The 19,724-nt window shown below is 42.9% G+C and overlaps 1 protein-coding gene and 1 long non-coding RNA gene across 2 annotated transcripts in view; both read right to left on the bottom strand.

The window, feature by feature from the left end:
• Positions 1-19,724, bottom strand: part of MRPL48 (mitochondrial ribosomal protein L48) — a 377,463-nt gene that overhangs the window by 91,025 nt on the left and 266,714 nt on the right. The gene's annotated exons all lie outside the window — the stretch shown is intronic.
• On the bottom strand, positions 7,116-10,709 carry LOC134599628 (uncharacterized). The gene is made up of 3 exons (XR_010090343.1): positions 10,660-10,709; positions 9,286-9,363; positions 7,116-7,236 (listed from the first exon to the last, which is right to left on the bottom strand). It is a non-coding gene; the product is annotated as an uncharacterized LOC134599628 (long non-coding RNA).

Here is a 19,724-nt window from a genome sequence, read left to right as displayed (position 1 = left end):
AGTCTGCTCTGTTCAGAATGATTTAGGCAATATACACTTTAATGTCTATCATAGCACAAAATGTCTGCCGATATAAATACCCTGACTATACATTTAATTATGTATTATTTCATTGAGGGTATATCTAAGAACAGCTTGCATAAGATGAGATCTCTTCATTTAGCTGCATTGGGAAGTCTGGGATTGGACAGCCATAGAAAGTCTGGGCCCTTCCATTCTAGCCCTGCCCAGACTTTCTATGGCTGTCCAATCACAGACTTCCCAATGCAACTAAAAGTCTTTACAAGGCAGGTGCTCCAAGCAATGGCTGCATCTTGAGTTTAGTTCCACTAAGCTAAACAACAAGGAAGTAAACAGGACCAGATGTCTGCTTGACAGCCAGTGGGATGTGGACAGGTTAATTTATAAAAGTCTCTTTCTATAAAAATCTGCTCTTTTGCTAACTGAAAAAATAGGACACACTCTTCACACTTCTTATCAGTAAGCTGAAATGCTTTATGGGTCTGAAGTGTAATTTTAATCTATTTTCACCTTGATTACATCAAGTTTCTTAAGCGAAAATTCCGGCAGACATAGGGAAGACCAACCGACCCTTGGAATTCCTGAAGTCTGCTGATACAAATATGGGGGGGAGGGACTCACTCCATCTCTACGCCAATACATGCAAACACCGCTGTATTTGAATCTTCCACTGACCACCATGGAGGCCCTAGATGACATGGGAGGCCTCTATCCAGCCTTCATAAGTAGACCTGATGCCTGGCTCTGCTTACCTGGACTGCCCAGCCTTATTGCGAGCTCTCCCGACTAAGGAGGACCTGGCTGGGTGAATGGAGCACTGCAGGCCCCATTTGTATGTTGATGGAGGATCTATTTACAAACAAACCCACAACCTAATCTTTAGCGTTAGTTGTGTGATAAATGTACGTATATTTTGTAATTCTGTTGTATACAGCATTCTCCAAGGGGTATTCCAGCAAATGTTCTCTTATAAAACAGACAGTATAAAATACAAGTGGAATACAGCTGATTGTAGTAACAAAAGAATTATAACAACAATAGCGTAATACAGTTAAAATAAGTAAACCCCGCACAACTAGAAATGTCCTAACAAAATAAGTGGTGGTTTAACCCCTTCAGGACGCAGGACGGTTCAGGACCGTCCTCGGCATTTTTGCGTTGCCGACCGAGGACGGTCCTGAACCGTGCTAACGGAAAACGGGCGGCAGGAGCGATCGGCGAAAACTTCCGCCGAAATCACGTTGTTACTATCTGCCTGGCATCCCAGGCAGATAGTAACAGCCAATTGCGGCATGTGAGCGATCCGCGATCGCTCACAATTGGCTGGTGTCAAAGTGGGTGTTACAAACACTCACTTTGACACTGATCTCTGCCTCTCTCCCCTCTGTAGCGTTTTGTGAGGCGAGAGAGACAGAGATCGTGATATATTGTTGCAGCAGTTGTTCCAGAGTTGTCAAAAGTATCTGTAGTGAAAAAAAAAATCATTGGTACTGTCTGTATTTTTTTTTTGCCCTTAAGGGTTAACTTTATTTTAAAGATCTGTGTCTTAGACTGTCTTAGACTGTCTTAGACTGTCTTAGACTGTCTTAGACTGTCTTAGACTGTCTTAGACTGTCTTAGACTGTCTTAGTCAGTCAGTTTCCTTCCCCCAAATCTCCATTAGATTTTTGTAACAGGAGTTAGTTTAGGGATTACTGTTTTAGTCTGTTTTAGTCTGTTTTAGTGTTAAAAAAAAAAAAATATATATATATAAAAAAAAATTGTGTTTAGTATTTTGTTAGTTTAGTCTGTTAGTGTGAAACATGCAGCGCATGTACAGCTTGGAGGAGGCATATGCCTTCTTGGCGTCAGACTCTGACGCCACTGACACTGCGTCCGATTTTGACCCAGGTCAGTTTAGCAGCACATCTAGTGACATGTCGTCATCTGTGTGTGAGCCAGCTGCTAAAAGAAGCTGTGCTCCCCCTGCTACGCCAAATGTGGAGGAGGACTGGGTACCTCCACAGTCAGCTGAGCCGAACATCCCCCCTTTTAGTGCCAACGCAGGCATTAATGTGAATGTGGTTGACTTCTCCCCTACACAATATATGGAGCTATTTTTAGGGGATACCATCTGGGAGGAGATTGTCTCCCAGACTAATTTATACGCTAGTCAATTTATTGAGACGAATCCAGGTAGCTATACAGTCAGGGAGCATGCTTGGCACCCCACAGATGTCCCTGAACTTAAAAAATTCTGGGCGCTTACCATGCTCATGGGGATAATAAAGAAGCCATCAATCCGCTCCTACTGGAGCAACAACCCAATTTGTTCGACTCCTATATTCTCCCAAACAATGCCTAGACCAAGATATGAGCTGCTGCTGAGATACTTACATTTCAACGACAACACGCTCTGTCACCCCAGAGATCACCCCCAATATGATAGGCTTCATAAAATTCGCCCTCTGGTAGACCATCTTCAGAACAGATTTTCTGAAGTTTATACCCCCCAACAAAATTTATCTATTGATGAGTCACTAATGAAATATAAAGGGAGATTAGGGTTCAAACAGTATATCCCCTCAAAGCGGTCTAGGTATGGCATTAAAGTATACAAACTGTGCGAGAGCGAAAGTGGCTACGCATTTGCCTTTCGTATATATGAGGGGAAAGATGCTCAACTGAACCCTCCTGGCTGTCCTGACTCTCTGGGGACAAGTGGGAAACTGGTTTGGGACCTACTGTTCCCCTTGTTCAATAAGGGTTACCACCTTTATGTGGACAACTTTTACAGCAGTGTCCACTTGTTTAAAATTCTTTATAGTTTGCAGACACTGGCCTGCGGCACTGTAAGAAGAAATGCCAAGGATTTCCCCAGACCGCTCATAGAGGCCAAATTAAAAAAAGGTGAATGCAAATTCCTGCGCAAAGCTGAACTGCTTGCGCTAAAATTTAAGGACAGGAAGGATGTGCACATGCTGACAACCATACATAACGAAGGCATGTCAGACGTCACTGTCCGAGGCAGGGTACAGACAAAACCGGTTTGCATCCGGGCTTATAACAGGCACATGGGGGGTGTTGATTTGGCTGATCAGCTAATGCAGCCTTATCTTATCTTAAGAAAGACAAAAGCCTGGTATAAAAAGGTGGCTATTTACCTGTTGCAAGTAGCAACACATAATTCATTTTTACTCTTTAAAAAAATGAATCCAGGAAGAACCACCTTTCTCCAATTTCAGCTCAAGCTGATTTCCACAATAATTTATGGAGATGGTCAAGTACCAACAACGGTGCAAGAGGAGCCCAGACATTTTATTTTTAAGATACCGCCAACACCAAAAAAAAGAAATCCCCAGAAACGTTGCCAGGTCTGTTATAAAAAAGGGAAAAGGACAGACACCCCTTTTCACTGTCCCGATTGCCCTACAAAACCTGGACTGTGTATCGGAGCATGTTTTAAGGTCTACCACACAGAAAATACATTTTTATAATACTTGTTCCTGATTTTTTTATTTTTTTTTATTTTGAAAGTGGCAAATTTCTGTTAGTCAGTATCCTTCCCCCAAATCTCCAGTTAGATTCTTTTTGCAGGAGTTAGTTTACAGATTGCTGCTAACGGAAGTTTTAGTCTCATTTAGTTTGTTTTTATCAGTTTTAGGTATAAGAGTTACCACCTTTATGTGGACAACTTTTATAGCATTGTCCGTTTGTTTCAAACTCTTTAGGGTTTCTAGATACTGGCCTGTGGCATTGTGAGAAGATATGCCAAGGATTTTCCCAGACCTTTTATAGAGGCCAAATAAAAAAAAAAGTGAATGTAAAGGTCTGCACAAAGCTAAAGTGCTTGCAATAAAATTTAAGGACAGGAAGGATGTTAATATACTAACCACCATCCATGACGAAAGCATGTCAGACGTCACTGTCCGAGGCAGAGTACAGACCAAACCTGTTTGCATCAGGGCTTATAAAATGCACATGGGGGTGTTTATTTGGCTGATTAGCTGACGCAGCCATATCTTATCTTAAGAAAGACAAAAACCTGGTATAAAAAGGTGGCTATCTACCTGATGCAAGTAGCGACACATAATTCATTTTTACTCTTTAAAAAAATAAATCCAGAAAGAAACACCTTTCTCCAATTTCAGTTCAAGCTGATTTCCACAATAATTTATGGAGATGGTTGGAGAAGTTTCAACAACGGTGCCAGAGGAGTCCAGACATTTTATTTTTAAGATACCGCCAACTGCAAAAAAACACAAATCCCCTGAAATGTTGCTGGGTCTGTTATAAAAAAGGGAAAACGACAGACACCCCTTTGCACTGTTTTTTTTTCTTTTGAAAGCAGCACATTATAGTTAGTCAGTTTCCTTCCCCCAAATCTCCACTTAGATTCTTTTTGCAGAAGTTAGTTTAGAGAATGCTGCTAAAGGTGCATTTGATACCTGCACATTTGGTTAAAAAAGTTTTATGGTAGTAACATATAACTGGCTGGCCAAAACCAGATGACGTGTGCATAAAAAGCAGAATTCAAAAATTACCACCATGCACGTTCTCTGAAATTTGTTTAGCACAATGGTTGGGGGAAGGATGTGAAAACACCTCATATACAATACCCTGGAATGTCTACTTTATAAAAATATTAACTTTCATGATGTTAACATTAACTGGGGGATGCAAAAATATGCCAAACTGAAGATAGGCCAAGCATACCTATATATGAAGTTGAAAAACTGATATGTACAAGTATCGATTGTGGCCTTTTAGCCCCCAAACAACCCAGCAAACCTATGCATGGGTGGTATCACTGTACTCAGGAGATGTTGCTGAACACATATTGGGGTGTTGTTTGGCAGTGATACATAACAGGACCTGGTAATTCATGCCTAAAGTACAATGTATGTGTCAAAAAACACGAAGAAAATTACTACCCAAAAGTTTGCCAAAGGCTGGTGGTAGAATTATTGCATGAAAAGTATTAAACTACCACCATTCAAAATACCCTGAGTTGTCTACTTTTCAAAAATATATGGTTTGATGGGGGTAAAATAAATTGGCCCAAATAGGACAGGGGCGCCAGTTTACTACATGTCAAAATTCCAAGTTGATAAATGGATATGCGCACCTGCCAGATTGGGCCTTTTAGCCCCCAAACAATCTGACAAGCCTATGCATGGGTGGTATCACTGTACTCAGGAGATGTTGCTGAACACATATTGGCGTGTTGTTTGGCAGTGACACATAACACGATCTGTTAATTCATGCCTAAAGTACAATGTGTGTGAAAAAAAACACACAAAAAAGGACTACCTAAATGTTTGAAAAAGTCTGGTGGTCGAATTAGTGCATGGAAAGTGTTAAAAAAAACACCATTTGAAATACCCTAGGGTGTCTACTTTCCAAAAATATATGGTTTGGTGGGGGTAAAATACATTGGCCGGCTTTACAAATGTCCCAAATAGGACATGTGCGCAGGTTGACTACTTGTCAAAATTCCAAGTTGATAAATGGATATGCGCACCTGCCAGATTGGGCCTTTTAGCCCCCAAACAATCTGACATCGACATCTGACAATCTGACATCGCGATCATGGTATCGCTGTACTCGGGAGATGTTGCTGAACATATATTAGTGTGTTTTTTGGCAGCAAGACATAACAGGATCTGTAAGTTTATACCTGAATTGCAATGCATGTGAAAAAAAATAAAAATAAATAAATACCTGTGTGAAGTTTGGCATAGACTGGTGGTAAAATGGATGCATAGAAAGTGTCAAAATATACTTAGATAAATACCCTGGGTTGTCTACTTTAAAAAATATATATACATGTGGAGTGTTTTCCAGAGATTTATGACAGATAATAGTGTTACAATGTCACGAGTGATACATTTTTAAAATGTATGTTTTGAAACCGCCATATCCTACTTGTACCTATAGCCCTATAACTTGCAAAAAAAAGCAAAAAATCATGTAAACACTGGGTATTTTTAAACTCAGGACAACATTTTGAATCTATTTAGCAGTTTTTTTCATTCGCTTTTGTAGATGAGTAAAAGATTTTCCAAGTAAAAGTCAAAAAACACGTTTTTTTTTCAATTTTTTATCATATTTTTCATTTTTTTTAAATTAAATTACATGAGATTATATAAATAATGGTATGTAAAGAAAGCCCCTTTTGTCCTGAAAAAAACAATATATAATTTGTATGGGAACAGTAAATGAGAGAGCGGAAAATTACAGCTAAACACAAACACCACAAAAGTGTCAAAAAGATGCCTGTCGCAAATGTACAACATCGCAAAAAAAGTCCAGTCCTTAAGGGGTTAATTGCCTCTGGGGGGGGTTATCCAAGGACCTCCCTCTTATTATTTCCAGGCCATGGACAACTTTCTCGGACTCCGTATGGAAAAAAATATATTTAAATCAAATCTAAAATAAAAATACATATTTAGAAACAAGAAACAGGTCCTACACGAACAACATGGGACTTCTTCAGGGACCCAAATAAAATAAATCTTAAAATAAAACACAAATGAAAAATATTCCCTTTAGAGAACAGTAGCATATCTTTCGTCCCCCCAAAGTCCCACTATATATGAGGCTGATCCCTGAATTTTTAGCAGCTGAGGATCATTTTCGTTTGTTTCTTCGTTTGTTCGTTCGTATCAACACTTCCGGCATGATCCCTCTCGTCTGCTGGAAGTGACGCTTGTGTCCCATGCAGCCACCATTTGCGTTTCAACTTCCTGCACTGCATTTAGCGCATCAAAAAGCTAGGGCTACTAAACATTGCCCCAGCTGATAGAGGAGACTCCCTGGTGCGAACAGGGTAATAACCTAACTCATACAGCATTGTAACAATGGGGATTTAAATGCCTATTTGCAGCTTTGCAGCAAACAGAGCATCGATCAGTCTGGAGCCCCAGGAATCTGAATGATACTTGGGGTTCCCAGTTACAAGCATTGAAAATGTCCCTGCTGGAAAAATACTGCCTGAAGGAAAATTTCCGTCATGTGTCCATAAGGGGTTAATATATATTGTCAAAACATCATAAATAATAATTTTCTCCAGCATCTACATTAATAATTGCATTCATTTTATTCTTGCCCGATTTACTTTGTAATTGAAATGGAGTCGTCTTCATTGGTGGTGGTGTATTCGCCAAAGCAGCAACAGAGGCTTTTATACAGAAATCTTTCACATTCAGCCACGGATTTTTCATTTGATACAATCTAACAAAGTAAAAGACACAAAATATTAGTATTTAAATTTTTTTGTTTCTCGTTACAATCTCTACCATGTTCTAAGAGGTAAAGGAATGCTACCACCACCAGTAAAAAAAAAAACAAAAAAAAACATTTCTACCATTTTTATTACCATATCTTATCCACACCATGCTTATATATACTGTATATAGAGATTATATTGCTTTAATTTACTATAAGATAGGTTACATTTGCAAACTTGTCTTTTTCTCTTTACACCTATCTTAGCTAAGCAGCATAGTGTAAAAGTATCCAACAAGGTAGTAAAGGTTTAATTCTACCAAACAAACCGGCTGCTACATAGTGCCTACGGCTTCGATTCATTTTAATTGGAGAATAATATAATTCAGGTAGCTGCGATGCGTCTGACGGTGAACATAATATATCTGATCATGGAAGCTGCCTGTTACGTAAATAATATTTTCCTATTACTATCCAAGGAAATATTTAATAATCATTTAAATATGTCCAGTTCCTGTGCTTTAATTCCCTCTTATTGCAGAATTATCATCCATTGTTTTAAAGATGTGTTCCAATTGGCTTAAACGTATGTTGTAGAGCATGGGTGCCCAAAGGTAGATCCCCAGTTGCTGTAGAACTACTACTCCCATGATGCTTTGAATGCCTTCAGAATGGCAATGCATCATGGAAGCTGTAGTTTTAAAACATCAGGGGATCTTCGTTTTGGGCTTCCCTGAGAGCGGAAGAGCACTGCATTGGAAAAAGCCTAATGAATAGTGAGATTCTCATAGATACTGAATGCCAGCTTTGTTACTCCTCCATGGATCTGAGAGATCTTATAAGAAGTAAAGCTACCGAGTCGCCAGCTGTACATCAGTGTTTTTAATATGTGATTTGACTTCTTTCTGGCCTCCTACACGTCACATAATGGACCGATTTTCTGCAGGATCAGGAAATACCACAGATCTCCTGGAAGTGTTAGCAATATGGAGCAATGCCAATTTAAATGAGCAATGTTCCCAATCTATTTTACAGGTGGCATTATAAAGAATGAAAGCTTTATGGTTAACAGCGTTACTCGATGCTGCGATACACAATGCCAAGGATTCTCTAATGGCTGGTCCCAGCCGGGCGCTCTCAGGCAATGACTGGCGTTAAGCAGATAGAAATAGGGGTTGGTTTGCTCTGCTCTTGAGAAAGGTGGTTAGACCGCCGAAACGCGCATCGGGCTTTTCCGATGCTGCCATCGTTGATTTTTATTTAAACTCTAGTGAACTCATATTGGCAGTTTGTACTGTGCTACATTGGAACCTGGCTGGTTTTTGGAGCAGTATAATAGGGCTACTGGGCTACTTGTATAGGGCTATTCTAGGTGGAGTTATCCAGCTTCTGTAAAGCTTGGACCCCCTTGGAAGTTACTCCTATTTTTTTTCCCCACTACATGCTCTCCTCTGTCCTTTCGATTTCCATTATATTTGTGTAGCTCTTTATTTACTGCCTCCTTGATCCTTAGTGATGATCTGCAAGGTCTAGTTCATATTGCAACAATTGCCTTTATTAATAACTCTGTTATGAGTTGGACTGTTACATTGTTTAGGGATTGACACATGCTATTACAGCTACATCCTTGCAGCTATCAGGAATTTATTTATTTTTGAGTTCCTAGCTTTTCTGTTTTAATCTAGTTATTCCAAATAAAGTTTATTTATTTTCTTGTGAAGACGTTGCTTTGGGGTGGTTGTTTGAGGGGGATCAGCCCGTTTGAATACGGGGTGGTCTTACCTCACCTTTTTTCTCCTCTTCTGTGCTATATGCAGGGTTATGCCCTTTTTGCCACCCCTATAACCCCTTTTTTTTGTACTTCCTATTGAGTTTCCTGTATAGGGAGTACTTCGATCTACCCAGATAGAAATAGTGTCCTGGATAATGGCACGTCAATGCCACTGTCAGAGATAATAAACTCTGCAATATACAGACCCCGAGCACCATGACCACTTCAAAATACTGAAATGAACACATAATTATATATATGTGAAATATTGTTTATTCTGTTACCTCTTCTTTACTTGAACTTTCTATCTTTGATGTTAGTTTAGGTGATTCTGTTATGTCTTCGCTACTGGGAAAATAACACTGTGAGAGAAAAGGAAAACATTACATTTGACTAATTCAAATATCATGAGAAAATATCAAGAGTCACGGACAGATTTCTCATTAAGCCGCTTAGTCAGATGGGAACACCCAGTCTGATAAAAGGCCCTCCCTGTCTCCTGCCAGGTGTTTAATGACTGGAAAACAGGCTGCAAGACGGATATTGCTGTATTTAGCCTGAGACTGAACACAGTGATCTATACATGGCTCCGCCTCCTCAGACTGAACACAGTGACCTGTTCATAGCCCCGCCTCCTCAGACTGAACACAGTGACCTGTGCATGGCCCAACCTCCTCAGACTGAACACAGTGACCTGTTCATAGCCCCGCCTCCTCAGACGGAATACAGTGCTCAGTGCATGGCCCCGCCTCCTCAGACTGAATACAGTGATCTGTGCATGGCCCAAACTCCTCAGACTGAACACAGTGACCTGTGCATAGCCCCGCCTCCTCAGACTGAACACAGTGACCTGTTCATAGTCCCGCCTCCTCAGACTGAATACAGTGATCTGTGCATGGCCCCGCCTCCTCAGACTGAACACAGTGACCTGTGCATAGCCCCGCCTCCTCAGACTGAATACAGTGATCTGTGCATGGCCCCGCCTCCTCAGACTGAACACACGATCTGTGCATGGCGCCACCCCCTCAGACTGAACACAGTGATCTGTGCATGGCCCCACCCCCTCAGACTGAATACAGTGATCTGTGCATGGCCCCACCCCCTCAGACTGAATACAGTGATCTGTGCATGGCCCTGCCCCCTCAGACTGAATACAGTGATCTGTGCATGGCCCCGCCCCCTCAGACTAAACACAAGATCTGTGCATGGCCCCGCCCCCTCATACTGAACACAGTGATCTGTGCATGGCCCCACCCCCTAAGACTGAACACACAATCTGTGTATGGCCCCACCCCCTAAGACTGAACACACGATCTGTGTATGGCCCCACCCCCTCAGACTGAACACAGTGATCTGTGCATGGCCCCACCCCCTCAGACTGAACACAGTGATCTGTGCATGGCCCCACCCCCTCAAACTGAGTACAGTGATCTGTGCATGGCCCCGCCCCCTCAGACTGAACACAGAGATCTGTGCATGGCCCCACCCCCTCAAACTGAGTACAGTGATCTGTGCATGGCCCCACCCCTCAGACTGAACACAGTGACCTGTGCATGGCCCCACCCCTCAGACTGAACACAGTGATTTGTGCATGGCCCCGCCCCCTCAGACTGAACACAGCGACCTGTGCATGGCCCCGCCCACTCAGACGTCTGTACCTGTGTTGAAATGTTTTTCAGTTCTATCCCCTCCTTCTCTGATATTCTAATCTGAAAATAGAAACATTTAACATTGAATATATCCGTTTAACCCCTTAAGGACTGAGGCAGTTGTACACTTTGTGATCAAAACAAAACGTAAACAAAACCTTGAATTTGACTATATGTCTGTTCAGGCATAATTCACCTCTTTCATATTAAATGCACAAACACTTATTATATCATTTTATTCAGGAGAAACAGGGCTCTTATGTCACATCAAATATTTGGATATTAAACAGTTTAATTGAGAAATTAAGAAATTGTGTTAATTTTTTAGTTTTGCATGACATTCTAACTGTGAATGTCATAATACTGTTAGCTGTTACTGCAATAAAATACACATATTTGTACAAGTAAAACAGTACCCCCTATGTACAGACTTTATGGTGTTTTGGGAAGTAAAAGGGTCAAATAGAGCACGTCAAATGTTTCAGTTTTTTCACATGAGCTCCCAGGTAGACCCCAGGATCGCGACCACCGGCGTAGGATCGGCAGGGATGTTCTATGCAGCCCACCAGCATTTAGGACCGCCCCAAAAGGGACGGCATAGAACGTCCGCAATCCTTAGGGGGTTAATAGAGATGTTCAAAGAGCTCATAATATTAAATAGACCAAGAACTGCATGCAGTGGACTTTCCATATTATTAAAGTGTTACCTGTTCTTTCAGTTCTTCAGTAAATAGTGATGGGTTTTTATGAATCACTTTCTCCTGATTTGAAGATATTTTCCCCTACATAAGGAAATGAAATACATTTTCAGGATATGTCAATAGTAATACAAGACAATATTTTTTTTTATTAAAGGGGCACTATAGTCACCAGAACAACTACAGCTTATTGTATTTGTTCTAGTGAGTATAATCATTCCCTTCAGGCTTTATGCAGTAAACACGGTCTTTTTCAAGAAAATGTAATGTTTACATTACAGCCTAGTGATAACTCCACTGGCCACTCCTCAGATGGCTACTAAAGGTGCTTCCTGGGGCAGTGCTGCACAATGTGACTGCCATTCAGTGTCTCCACCCTCTGCATGCAGTCACTGAACTTTCCTCATAGAGATGTGTTGATTCAATGCATCTCTATGAGGAGATGCTGATTGGCCAGGACTGTGTTTGACTTGTGCTGGCTCTGCCCCTGGTCTGCCTTGACAATTTCAGCCAATCCTATGAGAAAGCATTGTGATTGGCTTAGATCAACACTTCTCATGATGTCAGCCAAGCAGGCAGATCAGGGGAAGAGCCAGCGGCAGCAGACTGGAATAAAGGTCAGATTTTGCTATATCTAGGTAGGGCAACGAGGGACCATGGGGACTAGATGGTGTTTTTAACACTATTGGGTTGGGAATACATGTGTATTCCTGTGTTCCTGACACTATAGGGTTCCTTTAAGAAGAAAAAATGGAAAGAAAAGGTTTTATGTTGTATTCCTTACACTATCCTGTCTTCCCCCACCCCCCGCAGCATTGAATGGGTTCTCACTCGGAGCTGGTCATAGCTCCGCCTCCTCAGACATTATCCGATGGGGGGGACTGATAATCATGCCTCGAGCGCATTAGTCTCTCCTCATAGGAAAACATTGCTTCAATGCTTTCCTATGGGGGTTTTATTGACACTGGATCTCCTAATGCAGAGCGTCAATAAGGCGACCAAAAGATTGCCAGCCTATAGAGGCAATCTTAGTCTTGCAATGTAATTATTGCAACTTCTCAAAAACTACAAGACTTTACATTGCAGGACTAAGTGGGTCAGGGACACAGCACCAGTGGTGTATCCTGGTTTTGTGCTGCCCTAGGCATGACAAAACCCAGGCACTCCCCCGCCCCACCTTCTAAATACACATGCACACTCACTAATAGACACATATACACTCAGTGTCAGACACACACTTTCACTGACAGACACACATACACTAGCTAACAGACATACACACTCACTAACAGACATACTCACTAACAGACACATACAGTCACTAGCAGACACACACAATCACTAACAGACATGCATACACTCTCACTAACAGACATGCATACACACTCACTAACAGACACACACACTACCAAACTCACTAACAGACACACACACACACACACACACACACAAACTAACAGACCCACACATAGTAACACACTCCCTAACAGATACTCACACTAACAGACACACACACTCACTAACAGACACACACATAGTAACACACTCCCTAACACACACATTAACAGACACACAGACACACACTCATTAACAGACACACACACACTAACAGACACACACACTCACTAACAGACACAAACACACACACACATTCACTAGGACACTCACATTTTGTTTTTTTAAATTCAATCCCCCCAGCCTCCCTACGATTGGGAGTGCTAGGGTGGATTCTAGCTTTCCCTGGGGTCCAGTGTGGCTGCTGGGCAGCCGGACATCCCTGCAGTCGTGGAGGGAACACTAATCCGCGTAGTGATGCCGGGGCTGGAGTGACTTCATATTCCGGCTCTGGCATCACTGCGGTGCGCGCAAGGGAGCTGAACAGGAGGATCAATGCTCCATTGCCGCCCGCCCGAAAAGTTCTGCCGCTACCATCCTGGGGGCCTTTAGGTGGCCACCCGGCCAGCTCCTGGGCCCACCAGGACAAGAGGCAGGCAAGGCATTTGCCAGGGAGATTGGGGAGCAGCTTTTTTTGCCGCCCCCAGAAAGTGCCACACAAGGCAAATGCCTTGTTTGCCTCGGGGTAAATACACTCCTGCTCAGCACCCAGACCACTTTAATGAGCTGAAGTGGTCTGGGTGCTTATAGTGTCCCTTTAATCCCAGTGTAGCCAAAGTGGAAGCATAGCTGATTTGAATTTTTTTGATTTCAGCTATTTTGGCGTTAAACTTGAAATTCACTTAGAATTCTCACGTGGACAGAAAAGTTTTAATCATTTGGAAATCTTATTATATAAAGGTCTGTGCCATCTATCATAAACCCACCCTATTATTCACTGTTTAACCCCTTAAGGACCAAACTTCTGGAATAAAAGGGAATCATGACATGTCACACATGTCATGTGTCCTTAAGGGGTTAATCTGATTAACTACACGATTCAAATAGCTAGAGGCTCAATTAATCTCTGGTCTTCAGCTCTGACAGTGACATTGTGAAGGTTATCCTTTAGGCTCCACCCCCTCACACTGAAAACAGTGAACTGTGCATGGCCCCGCCCCCTCACACTGAACACAGTGAACTGTGCATGGCCCGCCCCCTCACACTGAACACCGTGATCTATACATGTCCCCACACCCTCAGACTGAACACAGTGATCTGTGCATGGCCCCACCCCTAAGACTGAATACAGTGAACTGTGCATGGCCCCGCCCCCTCACACTGAACACAGAGATCTATACATGGCCCCACCTCCTCAGACTGAACACAGTGATTTATACATGGCCCCGCCCCTTCAGACTGAACAAAGTGATCTGTGCGTGGCCCCACCCCCTCAGACTGAACACAGTGATCTATACATGTCCCCAACCCCTCAGACTGAACACCGTGAACTGTGCATTGCCCCGCCCCCTCAGACTGAACACAGAGATCTGTGCATGGCCCCGCCCCCTCAGACTGAACACAGTGATCTGTGCATGGCCCCGCCCCCTCAGACTGAACACAGTGATCTATTCATGGCCCCGCCCCCTCAGACTGAGCACAGAGATTTGTGTATGGCCCCGCCCACTCAGAGACTGAATACAGTGATCTATACATGGCCCCGCCCCCTCGGAATGATTTACAGGAAGCAGAGGGGAGAGGACCGGGGCTAGAATGGCCAACTTATAAAAGCATGATAGGTACACAAAACCACGACACGCATTGTTAGCCTGCAAGCCTTTTTTGTTGCTGTTGTTTTAGTTTGGAAGGGGGAGGATTGGGGGTTGCTTGAGAATTCTGTGTCTATTCGTGCTTTTGATGTAAATCCTGTCAAAATTAATAATCTATTTTCAGAAATGTATCAATAAAGACTTAGATAACACGAGTATACACTATTTACAGTTATACCGTTATCTGCTCTACTCAGATCGACAGTTCTGTCTGTACCTGTGTTGAAAATATTTTCAATTGAATCCCTTCTTTCTCAAACATTTTCATCTGAAAATAGAAATATATAGTATTGAATATTCCGATTTAATAAAGATATCAAGGCGCTCATAATATTAAATAGACCGAGCACTGCATGTGGTAAGGAACCTCCACACTTAATGTTAATACTGCTTCATGGATCGAAGGGTAAATGTCTATACTTTCCGTATTATTATTATAATCTTACCTGTATATTCCAATGTCGTTCATTTGGAAGCGTTGGGCTGCTAGGCATCATTTTTCCTGATTTGCAGAGTTTCTCCTACACGTGGAAATGAATGTCAATAGTTATACTTGTACACTCACATAGCACTCCACACACACACACACTCACACTCACACACACAGCACCCTTACACAAACACATACACTGCACCCCTCACTGCAGTACGTGTGTATTCAGCAGTCTGTGTGTATTCAGTCTCTGTAGGTGTATTTAGCAGTGTGTGTGAGTGTGTGTGTGTGTGAGTGTGTGTATGTGTGTGTGTGTGCGCATTAAGCAGTCTGCCTGTATTCAGCAGTCTGTATGTATTCAGCTGTCTCTGTATGTGTATTTAGCAGTGTGTGTATTCAGCAGTCTGTTTGTGTATACAGCAATCTTTATGTATATTCAGCAGTCTGTGTGTATTCAGCATTCTGTGTGTGTATTCAGCAGTCTGTGTGTGTTCAGCAGTGTGTTTGTATGTGTATTCAGCGGACTGTGTGTGTGTTTGTATTCAGCGGACTGTGTGTATATATTCAGCAGACTGTGTGTATGTATTTAGTACTCTCTGTGTGTACTCAGCAGTCTGTCTGTGTGTGTATCCAGCAATCTGACTGTGTGTGTATTCAGCAGTCTGTGTGTGGCTATTCAGCAGTCTGTGTCTGTGTGTGTGTGTGTGTCTATTCAGCAGTCTGTGTCTGTGTGTGTCTATTCAGCAGTCTGTGAGCGTGTATTCAGCAGACTTTGTGTGTATGTATTCAGCAGTCGTTGTGTGTATGTATTCAGCAGTCGGTGTGTGAATGTATTCAGCAGTCTGTGACTGTATTCAGCAGTCTGTGTGTATGTATTGCATTTGTTGGAGGTACTAATAAAAATAAGCTTAATTGTATCTATAATTTACGTTTTTATTCCTGTGAGTTGTTGTGTAGGCAGGGCCCTAATGCACTGCTTTGCCCAGGGGCCCATAATGTTGTTAAGATGGCACTGTAGAACACCAAGACTTTCATTGATCAGTTGTTCTGTGCTACTTACCTGTTATTACCCGTGTTTCTGTTCTTCTGAATTTCTGTTTTACCTAACCTTGTACTGCCTCACCATTGCTGGACCTTTGCTACCTGGATATGTAACCATTGGATTGCCTGACCTTGCTTCTGTCTTGCCACTATTGGATTTGTTTGCCTCGGACTTTTGTTTATGATTTTATCTCTGCCGGTACAAATACTGCATTTTGAGTTTCATATGATCACTCGTGACAGAAGGTGGCGAGCCATGCCCAACGTAAAAAGTTAAACCGTTATAAAAAAGCTTAACTACTTACAATGGGAAGGCACCAGGACGCTACTATCTGCACAACCACTGCAGCGTGGTGTGGTGTTTATAGTGATTATATGTTCTCAAACACAACTTATTATTCCATTGTTAGCCAAGAACTAATTTGCCATTTAATAAAATCGACATGTAAAAAAGTTTGTCACCTAGACTTGTTTACGGAATAAAATATTTGTTGTAGATTTTTCCCATTTATGTTTGCATAATTCCGTTTGATGTCATTAGTTGATTTGTCCAAAAATGATTTTTTTAAAAATAACTCTGTGAAAGGCATGTTGCACAGTCTGAAAGCGCTGATAATGAATTATGTAGAGCCACAGTGTAGTGGTGTTGTGGAGACAGGCTCAGGCACAGAGTGTAGTGGTGTTATGAAGACAGGCTTAGGCACCGAGTGTAGTGGTGTTGTGGAGACAGGTTCAGGCACCGAGTGTAGTGGTGTTGTGGAGACAGGCTCAGGCACTGAGTGTAGTGGTGTTATGAAGACAAGCTTAGGCACCGAGTGTAGTGGTGTTATGGAGACAGGCTCAGGCACAGAGTGTAGTGGTGTTATGGAGACAGGCTCAGGCACCGAGTGTAGTGGTGTTATGAAGATAGGCTTAGGCACCGAGTGTAGTGGTGTTATGAAGATAGGCTTAGGCACCGAGTGTAGTGGTGTTGTGGAGACAGGCTCAGGCACAGAGTTTAGTGGTGTTGTGGAGACAGGCTCAGGCACAGAGTGTAGTGGTATTGTGGAGACAGGCTCAGGCACCGAGTGTAGTGGTGTTATGAAGACAGGCTCAGGCACCAAGTGTAGTGGTGTTATGGAGACAGGCTCAGGCACAGAGTGTAGTGGTGTTATGGAGACAAGCTCAGGCACCAAGTGTAGTGGTGTTGGGGAGACAGGCTCAGGCACAGAGTGTAGTGGTGTTATGAAGACAGGCTGAGGCACCGAGTGTAGTGGTGTTTATGAAGAAAGGCTCAGGCACCAAGTGTAGTGGTGTTATGGAGACAGGCTCAGGCACAGAGTGTAGAGGTGTTATGGAGACAGGTTTAGGCACTGAGTGTAGTGGTGTTGGGGAGACAGGCTCAGGCACCGAGTGTAGTGGTGTTATGGAGACAGGTTCAGGCACTAAATTTAGTGGTGGTATGGAGACAGGCTCAGGCACCGAGTGTAGTGGTGGTATAGAGACAGGCTCTTGCACTGAGTGTAGTGGTGTTATGGAGACAAGCTCAGGCACCGAGTGTAGTGGTGTTATAGAGACATGCTCAGGCACAGAGTGTAGTGGTGTTATGGAGACAGGCTCAGGCACCGAGTGTAGTAGTGTTATGGAGTTTGAGGAACCACCATCCTCTATGTCAAAGTTGTGCAAGACTGCAGCCAATGACAAAAAGGATAAAGTTAGACCGGATAGAAAGCAGTTGTTGTTGTGGGATTCTGTCATAAGAGGTGCTGAGCTGGGTAATAGTGGCTTTGTGAGATGTCTTCCCGGAGCTAATGCTCACAGAGACAGGAGACGTATTTGTAATATTGGTAAGCGAGCAAAGCAGGAAATCTGCAGTTACTGCACAGTGAAAGAGATACTAAGTAAACTCTATTGAGTTATCCATGATTGCAAGGCTGGCGCCACCGTTAGGCGAACTAGGCATTCCCCACCGGGATATCTAGAGTCGCCCCCCTCAGCACCGGGCCGATGGTCCAGGTGCCCGAAAGTGGGGGTGCCCAGAGGAGCCCTGTCACAGGGGGCCCAGGAGGTGGCCATCTGGGCCCCCGAAGGTGTCCTTCTTCAGTATGGCAGAACAGGCATCTTCTTACTTTGATGGCAGGTGCTTGCTCTGCCGAGAAATGCCGGAAGAGAGGAGGACAGGAGACAGGCGGCTGTATTGTGGGCGGCGAGGTATGCTCTTCTTGCAGCTTCTCACTCCTCCCTTGCGCGCCCTCTGTAATGCCGGGAGGCGGAATATGACATCATTCCGGCCCCAGCATACTAAACAGCGTGCTGGAGGAGTGAGAAGCTGCCCCATACTGGACCCCAGGGAGGTAGGGAGGCTGAATTTACCTCAAAAATACAATTGTGTGAGTCTGTGTGTTTGACGGTCAGTGAGTGTATCTGTCTGTGTGTGTTTGTGTGTCAGTGAGTGTATGTCTGTGTCTGTGAGTGTTTGTCAGTGACTGAGTATGTGTCTGTCAGTGTGTGTGCTCGTCTGTGCTAGTCTTATCAATTAATTTAATTTAATCAAATGCATTGAATACATAATTTACCAAAGCGACAATGTATGTATTAGGCAGTATGTGTGTATTGATGTAGGTATTAGGCAGTATGTGTGTATGGATGTAGGTATTAGGCAGTGTGTGTGTATGTATACATGTATTAGACCGTATGTGTGTGTGTATGGATACATGTATTGGGCAGTATGTGTATATGGATACATGTATTAGACCGTATGTGTGTGTATGGATGCATGTATTGGGCAGTGTGTGTATGGATGGAGGAATTAGGCAGTGTGTGTGTGGATTTAGGTATTAGGCAGTATGTGTTTATTGATACATATATTGGGCAGTGTGTGTATGAGTGGAGGTATTAAGCAGCATGTGTGTATGGATGTAGGTATTAGGCAGTATGTGTATGGATGTAGGTATTGGGCAGTATGTGTGTATGGATACATGTATTAGACCATATGTGTGTGTATGGATGTAGGTATTAGGCAGTGTGTGTATGGATTTAGGTATTGGGCAGTATGTGTATGGATTTAGGTATTGGGCAGTATGTGTGTATGAATGTAGGTATTAGGCAGTATGTGTGTGTGTATGGATGTAGGTATTAGGCAGTATGTGTGTATGGATGCATGTATTAGGCAGTATGTGTATGGATGGAGGTATTAAGCAGTATGTGTGTATGGATGTAGGTATTAGGCAGTATGTGTATGGATGTAGGTATTAGGCAGTGTGTGTCTGTGTGTATGCATGTAGGTATTAGGCAGAGTGTGTGTATGTGTGTATGGATGTAGGTATTAGGCAGTGTGTGTATGTATGTAGGTATTAGGCAGTGTGTGTATGGATGTAGGTATTAGGCAGTGTGTGTCTGTGTGTATGCATGTAGGTATTAGGCAGAGTGTGTGTATGTGTGTATGGATGTAGGTATTAGGCAGTGTGTGTCTGTGTGTATGCATGTAGGTATTAGGCAGAGTGTGTGTATGTGTGTATGGATGTAGGTATTAGGCAGTGTGTGTGTGTATGGATGTAGGTATTAGGCAGTGTGTGTATGGATGTAGGTATTAGGCAGTATGTGTATATGGATGTAGGTATTAGGCAGTATGTGTGTGTGGATGTAGGTATTAGGCAGTGTGTGTATGGATGTAGGTATTATGCAGTGTGTGTATGGATGTAGGTATTAGGCAGTGTGTGT

This window comes from Pelobates fuscus, chromosome 1 (assembly GCF_036172605.1).
Source record: "Pelobates fuscus isolate aPelFus1 chromosome 1, aPelFus1.pri, whole genome shotgun sequence".
In the NCBI taxonomy this organism is placed as follows: Eukaryota; Metazoa; Chordata; class Amphibia; order Anura; family Pelobatidae; genus Pelobates; species Pelobates fuscus.
The sequence above is the reverse complement of the archived record's forward strand: the minus strand, read 5'-3'. Positions and strand labels throughout refer to the sequence as shown.